At 37.5% G+C, this 20015-nt stretch overlaps 2 pseudogenes; both read right to left on the reverse strand.

Annotated features, from left to right (window-relative positions):
- Window positions 1-4717: 4717 nt before the first annotated feature.
- On the reverse strand, window positions 4718-7049 carry LOC139786904 (cytochrome P450 9e2-like; annotated as a pseudogene).
- A 4382-nt stretch (window positions 7050-11431) lies between these two features.
- On the reverse strand, window positions 11432-13769 carry LOC139786903 (cytochrome P450 9e2-like; annotated as a pseudogene).
- Window positions 13770-20015: the final 6246 nt, after the last annotated feature.

The raw sequence follows: 20015 nt of genomic DNA on the forward strand, positions 1-20015 counted from the left end.
ATTATCTAAAAACTGTAAAGAATTTTATTGCGAAAAATATTACCTCAGCCAGGGTTCGACCTCCCTCATTCCGTGTAGGGCGTCGTACCAATTCGACCACCGAGGCATGTGGTAATATTTATCGCAATAACCGGTGTAATATTTGAAACGTCTTTCTCAGGCACGTGAATAAATAATAATAAAGAAATAGGATCGTAAACTATACAATCAATTAGAATCAAAAGCCATGCTGATCCAAGCCTAGGTCTTTGACGGCCTTATGTTAGTTTCTGTATATATATATCTATATATATACATTATTTTCCAACAAACGCGCGCCGATATTTGTCGGACTTTAAACACATTATTGTTAGAATTAAAACCCTTCCCTCCCCGGAATTAAATCGACTCGATTTAATTATCTAAAAACTGTAAAGAATTTATTGCGAAAAAATATTACCTCATCCCGGGTTCGAACCTGGAACCTCCCTCATTCGCGTACGGGAATGAGGAGGTTCCAGGTTCGAACCTGGCTGAGTAATATTTTTCGCAATAATTCTTTACAGTTTTAGATATTAAATCGGTCGATTTAATTCCGGGAGGGAAGGGTTTTAATATTAAAACTAACTTTTTAAAAAGTCCGACAAATAATCGGCGCGCAGTTTGTTGGAAAAATTATATTTATAATATATAGATATATATATTACAGAAACTAACATAAGGCCGTCAAAGACCTAGGCTTGGATCGCATGGCTTTTGATTCTAATTGATTGTATAGTGTTACGATCCTATTTCTCTTATTATTATTTATTCACGTCGCCTGAGAAAGACGTTTCAAACTATTATCACCGGTTATTGCGATAAATATTACCACATGCCTCGGTGGTCGAATTGGTACGACGCCCTACACGGAATGAGGGAGGTTCGAACCCTGGCTGAGGTAATATTTTTTCGCAATAAAATTCTTTACAGTTTTTAGATAATTAAATCGAGTCGATTTAATTCCGGGAGGGAAGGGTTTTAATTCTAACAATAACTGTGTTTTAAAGTCCGACAAATAATCGGCGCGCAGTTTGTTGGAAAAATTATATGTATATATATAGATAATATATATATATATATATATATACAGAAACTAACATAAGGCCGTCAAGACCTAGGCTTGGATCGCATGGCTTTTGATTCTAATTGATTGTATATTGTTACGATCCTATTTCTCTTATTATTATTTATTCACGTCGCCTGAGAAAGACGTTTCAACTATTATCACCGGTTATTGCAATAAATATTACCACATGCCTCGGTGTCGAATTGGTACGACGCCTACACGGAATGAGGGAGGTTCCAGGTTCGAACCCTGCTGAGGTAATATTTTCGCAATAAATTCTTTACAGTTTTTTAGATAATTAATCGAGTCGATTTAATTCCGGGGAGGGAAGGGTTTTAATTCTACAATACTGTGTTTTAAAGTCCGACAAATATCGGCGCGCAGTTTGTTGGAAAAATTATATGTATATATATAGATTACGACGACGACGACGATGTCCCTTCGGTCTCGCCGGCCGAAAAGGAGCGCGCCGTCGCTTTGCCTTTTCTCAGGCTTAATATGATAGTTTCCCGAAATCTCTATAGCCAGATGGTAGCTTGACCGGACACTTTCTCCAATATGATAATGGCGCCAGGTGCGAATACGCGCACCACGTTACTTTAATTCCAACTCTGACACTCAAACGCAAATATCTCAGGCGTGCAGTCCATAAGCGAGACCGCTGGTGGATCTCGGTTGAAGGAGGAGAGGGAGCGCAGCGCAATCGACACACAAAGAAATAAAGCACTTAAATAACAGGGTAACGAGTATATTTAATAAGAAAAAGAAGACAGGATAGAGTATAGTTTTCCGCAAAGGACCGACGACGGGTCACAGCGCGTCCCGCCACGCTTCGCGAGATCGGCGAAGTATCTCGTTGCCATTCATTACTGAGCGCAAATCAACTCTAGCGCGGAACAATATTCTAATGCGGGCCGATACATTAACGCGGGGTGTGCCTTACGTAACGACTCTAACGCGACACAATACTCTACGCCAACTGATATTTTAACGCGACACGAACGATATCACGAATACTTTACGCGAGACGACACCTTGACACGAGAATGATACGCTCCCGTGAGCGATACATTTCACGCAACGATACATTAACATTACGCGGACCGAGACATTAACGCGAGCGATACCTTACGCCGAACGATACATGGACATTACGCCGGATTTCGCGGCATCGACGCACACGCGAGCGATACCTTACGCCGAACGATACATGGACATTACGCCGGATTTCGCGGCATCGACGCACACTTACTTACAACGAACGCAACGACACACGACATGATAATCTCCAAAAAATGACCGCGAATCCCTTCGGATCACGCGATCCCAGATTGACCCCGCGATTGACCTCGGTCTTCACGCACGAAGCCTCGCGAGGTCCGCAATACTACACAGCGATGCCCCGCACGCCGCGACGCGATCACGCGTAGGCCACGCTACGGCGCCCGCGATGATACGGTGCCCGGTCGTGCGAAGAGCACCCCGCCTAAAACGGCTCGATTACGCCCGGCGCATCTTCCCGTTCACGAAACCCCACCGAATTCTCACAACGATCTCACGAAAATCACACGACACATCACGCTCCAGTTCTCACAACGATATCACGAAAATCACACGGAAACAAACGCATCCGACGGAAATCACACAGAAATCGGACGACTCAAATTACGCGGAAATCATACAAATTACGAGACGCTGACTGTCGGCGGCCGCACTTCCGAATCCCGAGACGGGCAGCACAACTCTCGTTTTCTCGGCCGGGCCCTCCCGCGGTATTTCTCTCGATTCTCTAATAGCGATAACACATTCTCGCGGCACACGCGACTCCCGGGAGGGCCTCGGTATCGCGGCGATCTTACTTTGGATGCGTGAGCAGTGGCCTTACAATTGTCCTTCGTCCTTCGCGGCAGCCTTATTCCGGAATCGCTCGCAGGGGCTGGATGGTACCGTTCGCAACCTCGGCTCGCACGACAGTACTCCCTCCGGTCCGGCGGGACCACGCTGGGCCCGCGCGCCTGCGCGCCGGGGTTGCACCACTGCCGATCGTGCGATCGCCGCGCCCGACTTCCGGCGCCTTGCGCGATCGCCGCCTCGCGCGCCTGCCGCACCTGACTCCTGCTGCGCCCTATGCGCCTGCTGCGCCCGTCCGGGCGCCTCTCGCACGTGCCTCCACCTACCGGCGGTGTTTTAAATCCACATCGAGTCCGGCTGTCCAGGCCGCGACTCGAGGACCGGTCCGTCGACGACCAGGCTGGACGGGCCATGGCCTGTCGACCGGTGGCGGAATTCCGGTAGTGGTTTTATCGTGGGACGGGGACCTTCGTCGGGCGTTCCCCTTTTCGGTCCCTCCGTGTCCGGGCCGTCATCCGTCGTTGCGGGCTACGCGTTCTTCGTGCCAGGCGCTCGGCTGCCCCGGCTATGGGCCCCAGCGTGACCCGACCGTCGGCCGTCCTTCCTCGGTAAGCTTCCGGCTGTCCACCTGCAATAATCCCGCGGTGCGACTTTACGTCGTTACACGAGTCCCTGGCCATCTGCTCCGCACCCCTCGCTCATAACCTGCAAGTCTTACAAAATTTAGCCTAACGATAGCTCTAACGCCTCGCCCGCTCGGGTGGAGGCACCACCCTTGACGCCCACCTCGGCCGAGCTACCATCCGGGCCGGGGACGTGACTAATGTCACGTCACAAGATATATATATATATATAGAAACTAACATAAGGCCGTCAAAGACCTAGGCTTGGATCGCATGGCTTTTGATTCTAATTGATTGTATATTGTTACGATCCTATTTCTCTTATTATTATTTATTTATTATTAATTAAATTATAATATTTAAAATTGCATAATATAATTTTTATTCAATACCGATTCCCAAAAAGATCGGTAACGAAAAATTATACACTTTATGGCACTCCCCAGGAAATTCTACCCCTATTTATATACTTTTGGCAAAAATTCGGTCGAATAGTTTAAGAGTGTATAAAGAACATACATACATACATACAGACATTCAATTTTATATAATAGATAGATTACGATGTTTACATATAAACCTTCATAAAGGTCATCATATTCGTACATCGTCAGGAAATGAAAATATTTAGTATATCGAGAAACTCGAAACGATTACATGTTGCTCCACGAATTTCTACATTTGACATACAATCAGGATCAACTATTGGAATTTTTTTTTTTTAAACTTTATACTTTATGTACCCACATTTCAGAAACGCGGATTTTTTCTTTAGCGTTAGCCGTCACTCGTTATTTATTAAAAAATTATTAACAAAAAAGTTTGAGAAATAAACACTTTGTATTAGTGCTTAGGGCGGTAGCCTTTCCTCCGCTCACATATGTACTGTTTATGCACACATATCAGCAAATTACTTCCCTAAGCACTAATACAAAGTGTTATATTTCGCAGTTATATTTGTTCATATTTTTTAATAAACAACGAACGTCGGTTAAACTTTCTGAAGGTTACTTAGGAGGATGATCTCTATAATATATGTAAAGGAGAAAGTCATTGGAAGGAGGTTCGTAAGGGTAAATATTTACCCTACAAATTAGAAATTCTTCTTCTTCTTATAAATATTAAGTCATTGTTAGTAAACACATACAGCATAAAATGTTTTTTTATAATATAACAATATTCCTTTTATTTCTAAAATTTCAAAGTGTAATTAAGAAGATATAAACTTTTCTTACTCTGAATGTGTCCCATTATTAACTGCAACAGTGTAATGCATGCATATTTTTCTTTGGTATTACATTTAGCCAAAAACCTTCTTCAGGCGTCAGATTAAGCGTCCTTGCCGATCTTCAGCAGTAACTGAGTCTTTTCGCATGTAGTTCGCAACGTGCAAGCAGATGAACCAAAAAAACTTTCGTTTCCAATAATGCGAATCTGTTACCTATGCACATTCTGGGACCCAGACCGAAGGGAAGAAAAGCTCCGCAGTTAAGACTATGTTTCTTCCGCTCACCAAGAAACCGCCCGGGATCAAACTTTTCTGGCTTATCGAAGTATTTAGGATCATGATGAAGTCCATAAATCGGTATCCATATTTCTTGTCCTTTTTTTATAGTAAGGGGCTTTGTTCCTGGCAATGTCGGAAGTAATTCAAAATCTTTCACACATAATCTGTCCAACGCTAAGCCACTTGGATACATCCTTAGAGCCTCATTGATTATTACATTCAAATATTCCATACTATTGACCGCTTCGTAAGGTGCTTGTCTGTTATTATCTTCTAAAACCTTGTCGATCTCATTTGAATGTCGTCTGTACATTCTGATTCACTGCGATTTCGTGAGCAGCAAAACACATTAACGTCGAGCTGCTGTCGAAGCCTCCAAAAAAGAAAGTGAATGCTTGTGCCACCATATCGTCGATCAATCGAGTCAAATCCATCCTGCCATCTTTACCCCTACTCTCCGTCATCAGCTGTATCATGTCTGGTCGAACGATACCTTTTTCTTCTCTAGTTTTTATGGTGGTTTCTACGAGATCTCGGAAAAAGTTCGCTATCTTCTCACGAAGAAATCTTAATTTAAGTATTCGTGCCAGCCAAGGTAATGTTCTAAATATGTAGAACTTTAAAAGAACAACGCCGCTGAATAGGTTCACCTCTTTGCCATATACATAAAATTCATTCTTCGGATTTCTCATAGAATCTACACTGACGCCAAAAGCGCAAGTAGCGATTACGTCATTGTATATCTCGTGAAGACGTCTTTCATTTCTATCATTCTCTTCTCTGGTGACAATTGCGCCAAGTAATCGCTAACGTCGATGCTGTATCCGACATCAGGTTGAAACATATTTTTCATCTTACTGGATGTGAAGGCTGGACACAATATAGATCGTACCTCCCGCCACTTCTCACCGCGAAGGGCAACGAGATTTCTGTCGAAAAATGGATCTTGAGTTTCGTCGACGAAACGACGATGATCCATAAACATGTCGAAATGTTTTAATGTGATAGCTTTAATAAGCTCGGGATCGCGAAGCACTATGAGTGGTTGAGTCAAATCATACATGTCGACGTATTTGGCGTCACACGGAGAAAATTGCTACGGTTGTTACAACAACATTCTCTATGATTGAAAAAGAAATGTATGTGAATTCAAGTTAAATTGATATTACATTGAATGTAGCTGTTAAGATATGCTCATTTATACAGTTTCATAACCGTAGTTCTTACGATACGTGACATTCGGTTACAATACCCTCGTATATGGTTGCCTCAACCAAAGAATTATTGCTATCTCTCTTATGTGGTCTGCAGCACAAATATTATGGTTGAGAGATCCATAAGATATAGCTGCACGGTACAGCACTGAATCACTGCATGATTGAGAGGTTAGTTCCATTGCGCGCGCAAAAGAATTTCTGCATAGAATAAAGTGGATTTGATAAAGTTGTTTTAACTTTATAAATATACTTTTTTCATAAATATATTTACGAACACAAAATTTCGTAATGAGCCGACACTGGTTTCTGACATTCACCCGACATTAAGAAATATTATATTATATATCCAATTCAAAATTTTATTACTCTTTTTAAACTGAATTTGTTTCTTAAGATGATTTTTGAAAATTATATATTTGCGCTGGTTATGCCATATGTAGACTATATATAACACTTATTTTAAATTAAGAAGTAGTCTACCACGTAAGGCAGTTGGCTCACGATCCAGAGGTCCCGAGTTCGAATCCCACCAAGGTAAGTGTTTTTTTTCAAATACGAGAAAATATTTATAATCATAGACTGCATCTTAAGAAACAAATTTAGTTAAAAAACAGTAATAAAATTTCGAAATAAATAATTTTTTTTGTCGGGTGAATATTTGTTCATTATGGTTGTAACATCCATATATTATGGTTGCAACATCCATATAGTAGCTACCCTCACTAAGGTTAGGGCAACCATATAGGTCACTTCCAGAGTACTATGGTTCCATAACCCTTTTGTATGGATGGGCGAAAATTAACATTATTATTCTGTTGTAGCAACCGTAACTTTTTCTCCGTGCAGGATGTAAATCATACGTCGACTTTACAAGATCAGCAATGGATTTCCGACGGAGTAGTGTCGGTCCCATGTTTCCCATTAACGGTAGAGGTTTTGCACATGGTATTCCATGTTTTTTGAAAAAATTTAAATTCTTGTAGAGAATGTAATAGAGACCTAGAATAGCCGTTACACGGAGAAAAAGTTACGGTTGCTACAACAGAATAATAATGTTAATTTTCGCCCATCCATACAAAAGGGTTATGGAAACCATAGTACTCTGGAAGTGACCTATATGGTTGCCCTAACCTTAGTAAGGGTAGCTACTATATGGATGTTGCAACCATAATATATGGATGTTACAACCATAATGATTAGGGGAGACCGGGGCTAAACAGTCCGTTTTTTTCGGTGCCGATTTTTAACAACAAAATAAATAATTGTAGTTAAATGTGGTATACCACTGTAAAGAGTGAACCTTTAGCTACAAAATTTATATAGGAAATTTTTGTCTACGTCGCTTTGTTTAACCGGTATAGAGCAAAAACGACAACGGTGGAAAATTGAAATCTCAAAAATGCCGGGGTATAACAGTCTGCACTGCATTTTCAATACATATACGTACATCTAATCCTAAAAAATAATAGGATACATTTTAATAATTGTTTTTAAGAGAAAAATATAAAAATTTATATAAAATTTTTATGCGAAACATTATTAAAAAATAGTTACGAGGGTTCCTCTTTCCGCAGAAGTCACTCGCCCGACTTGTTTCACTCCTCGACGTCCGATGACTCTATTCGGTGTCTGAACGGTTGTAATTCCCGTCTCATCCATATTTCATATGCAGTGAGCCCGAAATTCCCTTGGAAATGCACCCGGATTGCTTACTGACCGATGAGCCCCAAACACAAGTTTCAGGTTTGATCGCCCACGAAATATTAGACATCAACGATAATGAAAAAACTACACTGGATTCGTGTTCAGCATGCATTACTCTTTATAATCACGTACCTCGAGATTTGGGGAGCAAATATTATTGCAGATATTACAAAGTTTCCACGCGCAGAAAATGTAACTTTCACCTTCCGAAAACACGTTTGCCCTCGTAAAAATCATAACACGGCAGGTAACCTGCCGAAACTCCGTTGGTCACATGGGTACTATAAGCAGCGTTTACAATGTTAATAGCGAGTTCGCCCAATATACAGGTTCCGAGATATTTGATTAGACGTATTTACCCCGTAGACGTTTTAGCCCCGGTCTCCCCTATGTGTAGGTACTAATGCTAAATATAAAAAATTATTTATTTCGAAATTTTTATTACTATTTTTTAACTAAATTTGTTTCTTAAGATGCAGTCTATGATTATAAATATTTTCTCGTATTTGAAAAAAACACTTACCTTGGTGGGATTCGAACTCGGGACCTCTGGATCGTGAGCCAACTGCCTTACGTGGTAGACTACTTCTTAATTTAATGTAAGTGTTATATAGTCTACATATGTCATAATCAGCGCAAATATATAATTTTTCAAAAATCATCTTAAGAAACAAATTCAGTTTAAAAAGAGTAATAAAATTTTGAATTGGATATATGATATAATATTTCTTAATGTCGGGTGAATGTCAGAAACCAGTGTCGGCTCATTACGAAATTTTGTGTTCGTAAATATATTTATGAAAAAATTATATTTATAAAGTTGAAACATCCTTATCAAATCCTTATATCAAATCCACTTTATTCTATGCAGAAATTCTTTTGCGCGCGCAATGGAACTAAACTCTCAATCAGTGATTCAGTGCTGTACCGTGCAGCTATATCTTATGGATCTCTCAACCATAATATTTGTGCTGCAGACTACATAAGAGAGATAGCAATAATCCTTTTGTTGAGGCAACCATATACGAAGGTATTGTAACCGAATGTCACGTATCGTAAGAACTACGGTTATGAAAACTGTATAAATGAGCATATCTTAACAGCTACATTCAATGTAATGTCAATTTAACTTGAATTCACATACATTTCTTTTTCAATCATAGAGAATGTTGTTGTAACAACCGTAGCAATTTTCTCCGTGTATCACCGACAAAATGATTATATATATCATGCTGATAACTGTATACGCGATTGAACTGAATTTGTGAAAAAAGTAAAAACAACACTGTTATTCAAATATTATTCAAATGTTATTAAAATACCGATAAATTCGATCAATATGACACTATACGTCAAGCTATAATGGTCAACTGCTGCTGCTATAACTAATCTTTCTGTTATATGTGTCACATATTACAAGGAGGGGTCTATTGCGCAGTATGACGTAACGCGTAAAGTAATTTCCAGACAGTGATTCAATGAAACACTAAACACTACGTAACATTCAAAGGCATATATTTTACATTATATATATATATAGACTCATAGATTTTGTAATAAAATAATGTCCTGTAATTAACCAATCTCCGACTTTTTTTATTCTAACATAATTTTTTCCATATAATATTTTGTACTTGTATTAATGTATAATTAGTTTTTGCTTTTAATTTATAATGTAATTGTTTGCTTAAACTATTTTAATAACGCTTTTATGTGCATAATACGTCGTTATCTCAATGGAAAAAATTATAAAAACATTTCTTACAAAAATCGCACAGAAATGCAGTGGAAAAGTATAAGTATAATTACTATGATAACAATAATTGTACAGTTATTACGAAGAAAAGTAATTTGCATCACAATACGATCAATAATAAGAATGCAACATGAGAAATGATATTTAATTCATGATATTAACCTCTTTTATGCTCTCTTTTTTGCCTGAAATACGTTTTAAAGATAAAATAATTACCTTTAATAAAAACATTTCTAATGCACGTATCATTGTTTGTTAAACTTGCAGCAACGTAAACATCTTCTTACTGGATAATTAAGAAAGAAATGTCCTCTTTTGTGTTCATTTTGGCATCGTTGTTTTCCATTTCATTTGAAATTTAAATGATATGTTATATAAAAACATATGATTATATTTTGAGCAAACTTGACTTTTGTAAATGCTATTTTATTTTATTATATAAAAAATTTGCTTTAATATAAAATTTTTTAATTGTAAGATTGTATGTGTAAAAATAACATATGTGTATTTTGAGAAACTTAAGCAATTTTACGAATTACTTTTCTTTAAATTAATGTTATTTTGGGACGTTATTAATTAACAAAATAGCAGAAATTATTATTTTATATTAAAATGTCTTTTATTTCCAAATTTTCAAGAAATCATAAAATTATTAAAATTTTCTTACATCTATTCCACTGACAAGATTAGCTGTAAGAATATAATATAATTTTTCTTTAGGGTAACTCCTTTAGCCAGAAACCACCTTCAGGTTTCATATTGAAGCATATCTTTACGGTTCACTAAGAAACCGCTCGGGATCAAACTTTTCCGGCTTTTCAAAGTATTTAGCGTCATGTTCATAAGGTTATAAACCGGTATCCATATGTCTTGTCTCTCCTTTATAGAAAATAGTTTCATCCCTGGTAATGCCGGTAGTAGCTCAAAGTCTTTTATGCATATAGAATCTGTCTATTATTATATATAGGTATATAATAACCGGATACATTCTGAGAGCTTCGTTAATCACAGCATTTAAATATTCCATGCTATTAATCGTTTCATAAGATGCCTATTTGTTTATCCCAAGACCTGGTCGATATCTTTCGAAGTTTTTCGTATATCCTGGTTAATCGCGATTTCATGAGCGGCAAAATACATTAACGTCGAAGCCACAAAAGAACAAGGTAAGTACCTGATAAATACCACATCATCGATTCTACCATTCAATAAATTCCGCCTCTTTGCTTCTGTTTTCCATCATCAATTGTCAGGACGAACAATATCATTATCATTTTTGGTTTTTATGTATAACTTTATTAAGGAAACAATGTTAAAAGTGATCGCCTCTTTGCCATATACATAGAATTTGTTCTCTGAGTTTCTAATAGAATCAACATTGATACCAAAAACGCAAATAGCACTCACGTCGTTATAGTGTTTTAATGTGATGCATTTAATAAGCTCGCGAATTATTATAAGTGATTTGGTAATATCATGTATTGCAGTGTATTTGGTTTCAGGATGTAGGTTGTAAATATCTTTGACAAGTTCGGCCTGAAGACGTATAAAGATCGATACTCCCATATTTCTCAATATAGGAATAGGTGGCCTATGTGATGTACCATATTTAAAACAATTCAAATCCTTGAATAGGAAATAATAAAGGCTTAAAGCACCCGCAATCACCGACAAAGCAAATCTATATAATGTCGTACTGATATATTTATCACAGCTTTATTATCCACTAAACTAGTATACACCATATAGTTTTGTCGAAATTGAAATCAATTCTTGCACTTCTTTACTTGTTTCTTGAATATGTTTAATTATTGTACTGTCAGTAACAAAGATTATATCACAGTACAACGTTACGCGCGTCGAAAGGCCACGGTCGATCGACTATTGTCGATTGCAGCACAATCTAATATATCTGATTTGTCATCACTTACGTAAGTGAGGTCGACAGGAGTATTTACATTTGCCATTACATTTATCGCATCTGTGTTGTTTTACACATGATAAATTTGTATAATCAAAATGATGTACATTGGATTCGCCAGTTACTGCTTATGTAATATTTTTATATACATCTTTTGCCTTTTATTTATTATTATTGATATGTAACGTGATTTATATTAATTGACAGCAATGTAATAGGAGAAATTACGAGATTGCATTAGATTGTCTATCCTTGATGGAAGTACTTTGACCGTGGCTAATCGCTCTCTGACAATAAAGTGGATGAAAGATTTTGTTATGATCAGAATTGCTCTCACATTGTTAAAATCTCGCAGTACGTATGCTAACCTTCTTTTTATTATTATTGTTTATACATATATGTATATTATAATACTGTAACACATATATTGTAACATTGTAATGTAATGTAAAATATATTTGTTTTCTCTACGTTCATGGACTTTAATGTTTTGAATCTCATTGTTTAATTGCATTCCTGTCCTTATTTTGTATTCTTACTTTGGAATCTGGAACCGACATGTTTAGTTTTCATTCCCGTAAGATGCTTGTTCTCTCTCGGTACGATGCTCAACCAGAAACCACTTTCAATCCGCATTGAGAATCCGCCTTTCTGCAACTTTACAGATGTTGAAGTTTTTTCGCAAGGCTTCAATTGACAACAAGCTAGAAGATGAAATAGTAAAGTCCTATTGTCTTCAGTAACGCGAACCTGTTGCCGATGCACATCCTCGGGCCTAATCCAAATGGATAATAAGCGTTAAGATTACACTGATCGCCTTCATCGAAGAAACTCTCAGGGTTGAACTTATCCGGTTCTGGAAAATACTTAGGGTCGTGTTAAAGCCCATAAAACGGGATCCAAACTATCGTTCCTTCCTTTACAAGATACGGCTTTGCACCTGGCAGTGCTGCGAGTAATTCGAAATCTTTCACGCATAATCTGTCCGTCATTGGTTGTACCGGATATATTCTGAGAGTCTTATTAACAACAGCACTCCAATACTTCATTTTATTGATCGCCTCGTAAGATGCTTGGCCATTCGTATTTTCTACAACCTTTTCGATCTCATTTTGCAGCTTTTCTTGGATATCTGGATTGACAGTAATTTTGTGTGCCGCAAAACTCTTCAGTGTCGAGCTGGTCTCAAAACCAGCGACGAAAAAAATAAACACCTGCGATGTCATATTTAAAATGGTCAGTTCTCTCCCAGGCTCTCTTTTGCTTCTGTTATCCATCAGCAGCTGGATAACGTCTGGACGATAACTGGACGAGTAATACCTTTCTCTTCTCTGATTTTTATAGTATCAGCTACTAGATTTACAAGAATGCATTAGTACTTAACTTAAGGTTTAACAAACGTATGAGCACCGGCATGTGCTGATACATCAGAATTCTTATAAAGGAAATCATGTCGTGTTACTTTTTTGCCGAAAACGTAAAAATCGTTCTCTGGGTCTCTCATCGAATCCACATTAATACCGAAGGCACAAGAAGCAATCACATCGTTAGAATACTTCGAGAATGTATCTTTCGTTTCCATAACGCGCTTGTCTGACGGTACATTCATTAAGTACTCTGAAAAATTCATAGCACACTCGGATATTATTCGAAACATATAGCCCTCATTTTGTTAGCTGTAAAAGCGGGACATAGAAGCGCTCTAACGTCACGCCACTTGTCGCCACGAAAAGCGGCCAGATTTGTCCCGAAAAGCGGATCTTGATTCTCGGTGCCGAAAAAAAGATGATCATGAAAGGCATTAAAATTTTTTATAGCGACAGACTTGATCAGTTCTAGAGATTACAGATTACCACGATTAATCTTGTAAAATCAAAAGCTCCAACGTATTTAGCGTTAGAATGCATATCATATATTTGTTTAATGGTATCGGCGAAACTCTTTGGACGCACGAAAATTTTCCAGATATGTTCTAACAAAAAATATTCTTTTGGATGTGGAATTCCGTATTGCCGAAACTCATTCGAATCTTTACGGGACAAGCAAATAATAAATAGCAAATATGCCGACTAATATTGATAAGGCTATCGTCTAGTACTCCATGATAGACGTTTATTTAGAATACTCGATTATTCCTTTCGTTCGAGATAAAGTTAAACACCAGTATCGTAAAAGTTTGTGACAATATCGCTGTTCGTATGTAAGACAGCTTTAAATTATAATCCAGTATGTTAAACGTGATTGTTTTTCAAATGAAAACGATCTGCTCGCTTGGAATTCTTGTGTATGACTGCTCACATCGAGACAGAGTTGTTTGTTGAATGGCTCGTTGCAGCTTTATGATATCATATGCGAGAATTACATGAGTGAGAGATGAGGAGAGAGGGAGGGAGGAAGCGGGAGGAGAGGAGAGGAGAGAGGGAGAGAGGGAGAGAGAGAGAGAGAGAGAGAGAGAGAGAGAGAGAGAGAGAGAGAGAGAGAGAGAGAGAGAGAGAGAGAGAGAGAGAGAGAGAGAGAGAGAGAGAGAGAGAGAGAGAGAGAGAGAGAGAGAGAGAGAGAGAGAGAGAGTATGTGTGTGTAAACAAGTTCTCAAATGAGACATTGGATACAACGGTGTAAATGGTAACATACATAATTCGTAAATTAATCACTTCTTTTTCTGAATATTTTATATAACTAAATCTTGTTAATAAATTTTGCTTTTTATTAAGTAACTTCTTTTTTCAAATCTGTCAAAAATAAACTTTATGTTAAGAAAAATAAAGTATTTTCTATTTGCATCAGAAATTATTTCATTCAATGAGCACCTTTAAGATCACTTTCCTGTAAAGTGCTAGGCATTAAATTTTCTTGGTTCCTGATCCTGCGGCAATCGTCCATGGGTCCATTTAATGTGTCCAGCGTTCATTTACCAATCGATAGCGTTAAACCGCCAATGGTCATACTATCACGCTTACTATTTTGCATTTCCTCGCGGTTGTGTGCGCTTTTTATCGGTTTTTATTTGTTGTTTTAATATACGTTTTTCTTGAACGTATGCACTAATATTTTCCAAATACCATAAACGGTAAAATTCTACGCACAAAAAGCTATAAGTTCTGTTAGCTATAATAAAATAAATTTTTGCAAGTTTAAATTGCCAAAAAAGAACGAATCAAGTTGACGAATCGCGCTCTAAAGCCATTATGCGTAACACCTATTAATTTGCAACTTCCTTTAGAAATAAATTCTTTACTCTTCAGAGAGATAGGCAAAGAGTAATATAGTTTATGAATCAAATAAAGTAATCATATTTACTTTTATACTCGCTGATGGCAGAAGATTCATAATATTTAACCATTCCACCGTTTCCACAATCGAATCGCTACAAAGTCTTTCTTTTCACCGTTCCGACTGTTCTCGCTATTAGTTCTGCTTTCCGGTCAGAGATGAAACAATGTGTTTACGTGCAAGTTGAACATGTATATGTAATGTAGATGTGTACGGATAGCGCAATGTAACGAGAATGCGAAATGTGCATAGGTTTCTATCAAACGCTGTTATGTTTGCCGGATAGCAATTGTCTGTTCGTATTGGCGCGAACATATTGTGGATAATATGCTTTGTCTTTAAAACTGACACTTTCAATACCTCAATTATTATTTTCATGCTGCTGTCAGTTTATCGCGATCAAATTTGAGTTACATTCTGTACAAATGGGTCGTACTAGTGAACCAGAATATAATAGCAATATTACGCCGTTCATTTTATCACACTGTACTTTTTATATAAAATAAGTTAAATATATTGTTATTTGGAAAGTAATAAAATTTTGATAAAATTATAGAACTTAAGTTTACAATAAAGCTTAATTAAAATTTAGATTAAGTCAAGCAAGTATTTTCATTATTTTGTAATATTTTAAATTCTAACAAAGCTAAATTTCTTGCTTTAGATATCTTCTTATTTTGGTAATATTTTTTGTTTTGTTATTATTTATTTTATTTTGTTAAGCCTTTTACTCCATTATAATCATCTGATTTAAATCTTTAAGAATTTCTCGTTCATATTCTGGAATATCAAGAGACACGATAGTGTCTCGCGCCAAGTATACGCGAAGCGAGACCGCAACGTGGCTCTTTTATACGCGACGCGACGAGTTGCAAGTAACCGAGATTTTGAGATCTCGGTAACCAGTGAACGGATCAAGTTCTAATTAGGCTTAATGGATAGCTTGGACCAAATTTATATAATAAAAGTGTTTTTATTTTTCCGCTACGTGCCCTACGAGCGGAGATATTGCGATGCAAAGTCCGAATCTGAAAATTACATTTTAAGAAACGTCTACGTCGTCGTCGGACAAATAATAATAATAATTTGTCACTTTCTTATCTTTGACATGAGGGGGCAGTGATGCCCGTGCAGACGCAGACCGTGCACTGCAGTGCACTGTCGCAGTGCGTGACAGAGTGCAAATAGTGCTTTCAGCCGGTTCAGCGCGCTGTCATACTAGTTTACACGAGCGTTACTTCTGTAGTAACTTACGATAATTCCTCCACGTAAACGGGATTTTGTGGTAACTTACGATAATTTATTCCGTATAAACGAGTGAATTATCGTAAGTTACTACAGAAGTAACGCTCGCGTAAACGTAAGTCTGTTATAACCTAGAAATGGATCGTAACCGTCGCCGCGTCGTGAGTCGTGACAGATAGTGAAATATATAAGTATTGACCGCAGAGAGCTGATGCCGGAGATCTTTAAGAAGGAAGGTGTATCCAAAATTGCACACGTATGTATACGCTGTCTTGTAAAAGTTGTCAAACTATATGTTTACGCGAGTGTTACTTCTGTAGTAACTTACGATAATTCACTCCGCGTAAACGAGTAAATTATCGTAAGTTACTACAGTAGTAACGCTCACGTAAACGTAGTACCGGCTAATTAATAGTGACATTATATTAGTATTATAAAGTTGTACGTAACAATTATATTGTTGAGTAGGATGTATATATATGCATAAAGAGATGGATTGGTCTATTTCCTTATGCACATGTATATGAACCAATCGATTTTCTTATGCTTATGTTTATGCGCTATACAAGTTTGTCTGGATAGACCTTAAAAAAAGCAGCGCCAAGTTTTTTTACAAAACAAATTTATTTATTTTATTTTAATTAAATATTTTTATTTTGTAATGTTACCTCTTTAATTTAATTCTTTGTAATTAAAATAATTCTTTGTAATATTATAATTTTGTCAAGGAGAATTAAAACTACTACCACTTGGGTTGATAGGAAGACCCTTGGGAATACAAAAATACGCACTAATAAAAATTTTTTAAACATTTATACGAAGCGAGAAAAAATTTCGAAACAAAAATGTGTCACGAATAGCCCCAGTCTCCCCTATATATATGTGTATATGTATCATGTACATAATAATATGATATGAAGATAACTACATTATAACTGTACACTTAGATTTTAAAATATACTAGAACATTACAAGCGCGCGCTACGCGCGCGCCATTTAGCTTTTTTTCTATATCATTACACAAAACATTTGCAACACTATTGCTCTTTAATAATAACATATTAAGAAAAATTCAACGGTATATACATAACAATATGACTTTCAAATGACTTTGTACAGAAAAATCTTTATTTAAATTAATTTCATGTTTTTTGCAACGATATAAATACACTTTTAATAATTAATTAAAAACCTCGAAAAAAATACGTACAATTTTTATATACAAAATTTTTAACATGCTTCTTATCTCTTTGATATCGAAATTGAATTCTTAACTCTCTCTCTCTCTCTCTCTCTCTCTCTCCTCTCTCTCCTCTCCTCTCCTCTCCCTCTCCTCTCTCCTCTCCCTCTCCCTCTCCCTCTCCCTCTCCCTCTCCCTCTCCCTCTCCCTCTCCCTCTCCCTCTCCCTCTCCCTCTCCCTCTCCTCTCCCTCTCCCTCTCCCTCTCCCTCTCCCTCTCCCTCTCCCTCTCCCTCTCCCTCTCCCTCTCCCTCTCCCTCTCCCTCTCCCTCTCCCTCTCCCTCTCCCTCTCCCTCTCCCTCTCCCTCTCCCTCTCCCTCTCTCTCTCTCTCTCTCTCTCTCTCTCTCTCTCTCTCTCTCCTCTCTCTCTCTCTCTTTTTCTGTCTCCTGCTTTACCTCTTGTTCGTCATCTTTAACTCTATCATCACATCTAATCACGGAGAAAAATCATTACGAAGAAACATGTTATCACCAACTTAGGGCCAGTTCCACAAACGTCGGTTAACTCTTAACCTTAAGTTAACTCACTCTTCGTCTCTTTCTAAGGGGGACGTTAGAAAAAAACAAAGGATAAGTTAACCTGAGGTTAAGAGTTAACCGACGTTTGTGGAACTGGCCCTTAATCGTCGACGAGTTACACACAATATAAGTTTAATTATTATTTTGAAGCTTACCTGCCTCTCTTTCTATTTTTCTCTCTTTTTCTCTTTCTTTTCTTCTTGTTCATTATCTTTAATTATATATGCAATATCTAATCGCAAAGAATAACAAAGTCACGAACAAACACGCTATCATCATCTTCATCGTAGACAAGTTGCACACAATATAAGTTTAATTATTATTTTAAGGCTTACCTCTCTCTCATTCTCTCTCTCTCTCTCTCCCCCCTCTCTTCCCTTCTCTACCCCTTTCTCTCTCTCTCTCTCTCTCTTTCTCTCTGTTTCCTTTTTTTTCTTTTTCTTTGTCTCTCTCGACTCTTTTTTTTTTTTCCTTTTGTTTGTCATCTTTATCTTCGTCATATCTAATTACGGAGAACAAAAAAAAATTACGAACTCACACGCTATCACCTGTGTCATCGTCGACGAGTTACGTACAATATATGTTTAATTATTATTATTTTAAGGCTTACTCGTCTCTTCCTTCTCCCTCTCTCTCTTTCTCTCTCCCCCTCTTTCTCTTTTTCTCTCTTTATCTCTCTCTTACTTTGTCTCCTTCTTTTCCTCTTCTTCATCATCTTTAACTTTGTAATATCTAATCAGAAAGAGTAAAAAATTACGAACAAACACGCTATCATCATCTTCATCGTAAACGAGTTATGCACAATATAAGTTTAATTATTATTTTAAGGCTTACCTCTCTCTTTTTATCTCTCACTTTTTCTCTCTGTCTTCTCTTTCTTTCTCTCTGCCTTTTTCGACTCTTTTCAATCCAAACACAATGATAATCAGAGGGAGCAAGGTCAGGGCTATATGAGGGATGGTTTAAGATCTGAAATCCTAGGCACCCTATAGGCACCTAGCATCCTAGACAACCACCGTGCACACAACTTGTGATACTTGAGAATCTCCGTGACAATAGTACGAGATACATTCTCTAAGGGCTCAGTCACAATGAGAAAAATAAGGAATAAGATAAAGAAATAAGGAATAAGGGAATGTCGCATCTCACTTCAGTACATGTACATTAAAGTGAGATGCAACATGCCTTATTCCTTATTCCTTTATCTTATTCCTTATTTTTCTCATTGTGACTGAGCCTTTAGAATGTATTTACCCTGCGCGGGAGTTTGAAATGCCTGGGGTATTTGTTTCGTAAAATATGAAATCTTAATTTGTTCTGTTACTTTTTAAAACATCCTTATTCATTTTTCTTGTCCTTTTTCTCTTCCATAAAATATGTACTGTGAAATATGAAAGAGAGAATAATTATACTATAAATTAATATAATCTAATATACTAATTAGTTTTTATATATCCTTTAACTTCAACGTGCTAATATGTAATTTATAATAATATCGAAAAAGGATAGCATATTGACTTTGCAAAAATTTAAAATTAGTAGTATCTATTTTTAATTCTTCTTTTTTAATATTTACAACTGTAGGGGAGACCGGGGCTAAACCGCCAGCGGGGTTGAACCGCCAAATCAAATATCTCGGAACCTGTATATTGTGCGAACTCGCTATTAATATTGTAAACGCTGCTTATGGTACCCATGTGACCAACGGAGTTTCGGCAGGTTACCTGCCGTGTTATGATTTTTACGAGGGCAAACGTGTTTTCGGAAGGTGAAAGTGAAATTTTCTGCGCGTGGAAATATTGTAATATCTGCAATAATATTTGCTCTCCAAATCTCGCGGTACGTGATTATAAAGAGTAATGCATGCTGAACACGAATCCAGTGTAGTTTTTTCATTATCGTTGATGTCTAATATTTCGTGGGCGATCAAACCTGAAACTTATATTTGGGGCTTATCCGCCAGTAAGCACCCGGGGTTGGTCCGCCAGTCTCGTCACTGTGGCGCGCCGGGCGCACGACTTCAGCTCACGGCGATTTCAGGTTAGGTTTCCCTCGAGCGTGATTCTGTCTTCCCTTG

Source organism: Temnothorax nylanderi, unplaced genomic scaffold, assembly GCF_030848795.1.
Source record: "Temnothorax nylanderi isolate EJ_2023f unplaced genomic scaffold, tnyl_v1.0 TNYL_tig1187_pilon, whole genome shotgun sequence".
NCBI lineage: Eukaryota > Metazoa > Arthropoda > Insecta > Hymenoptera > Formicidae > Temnothorax > Temnothorax nylanderi.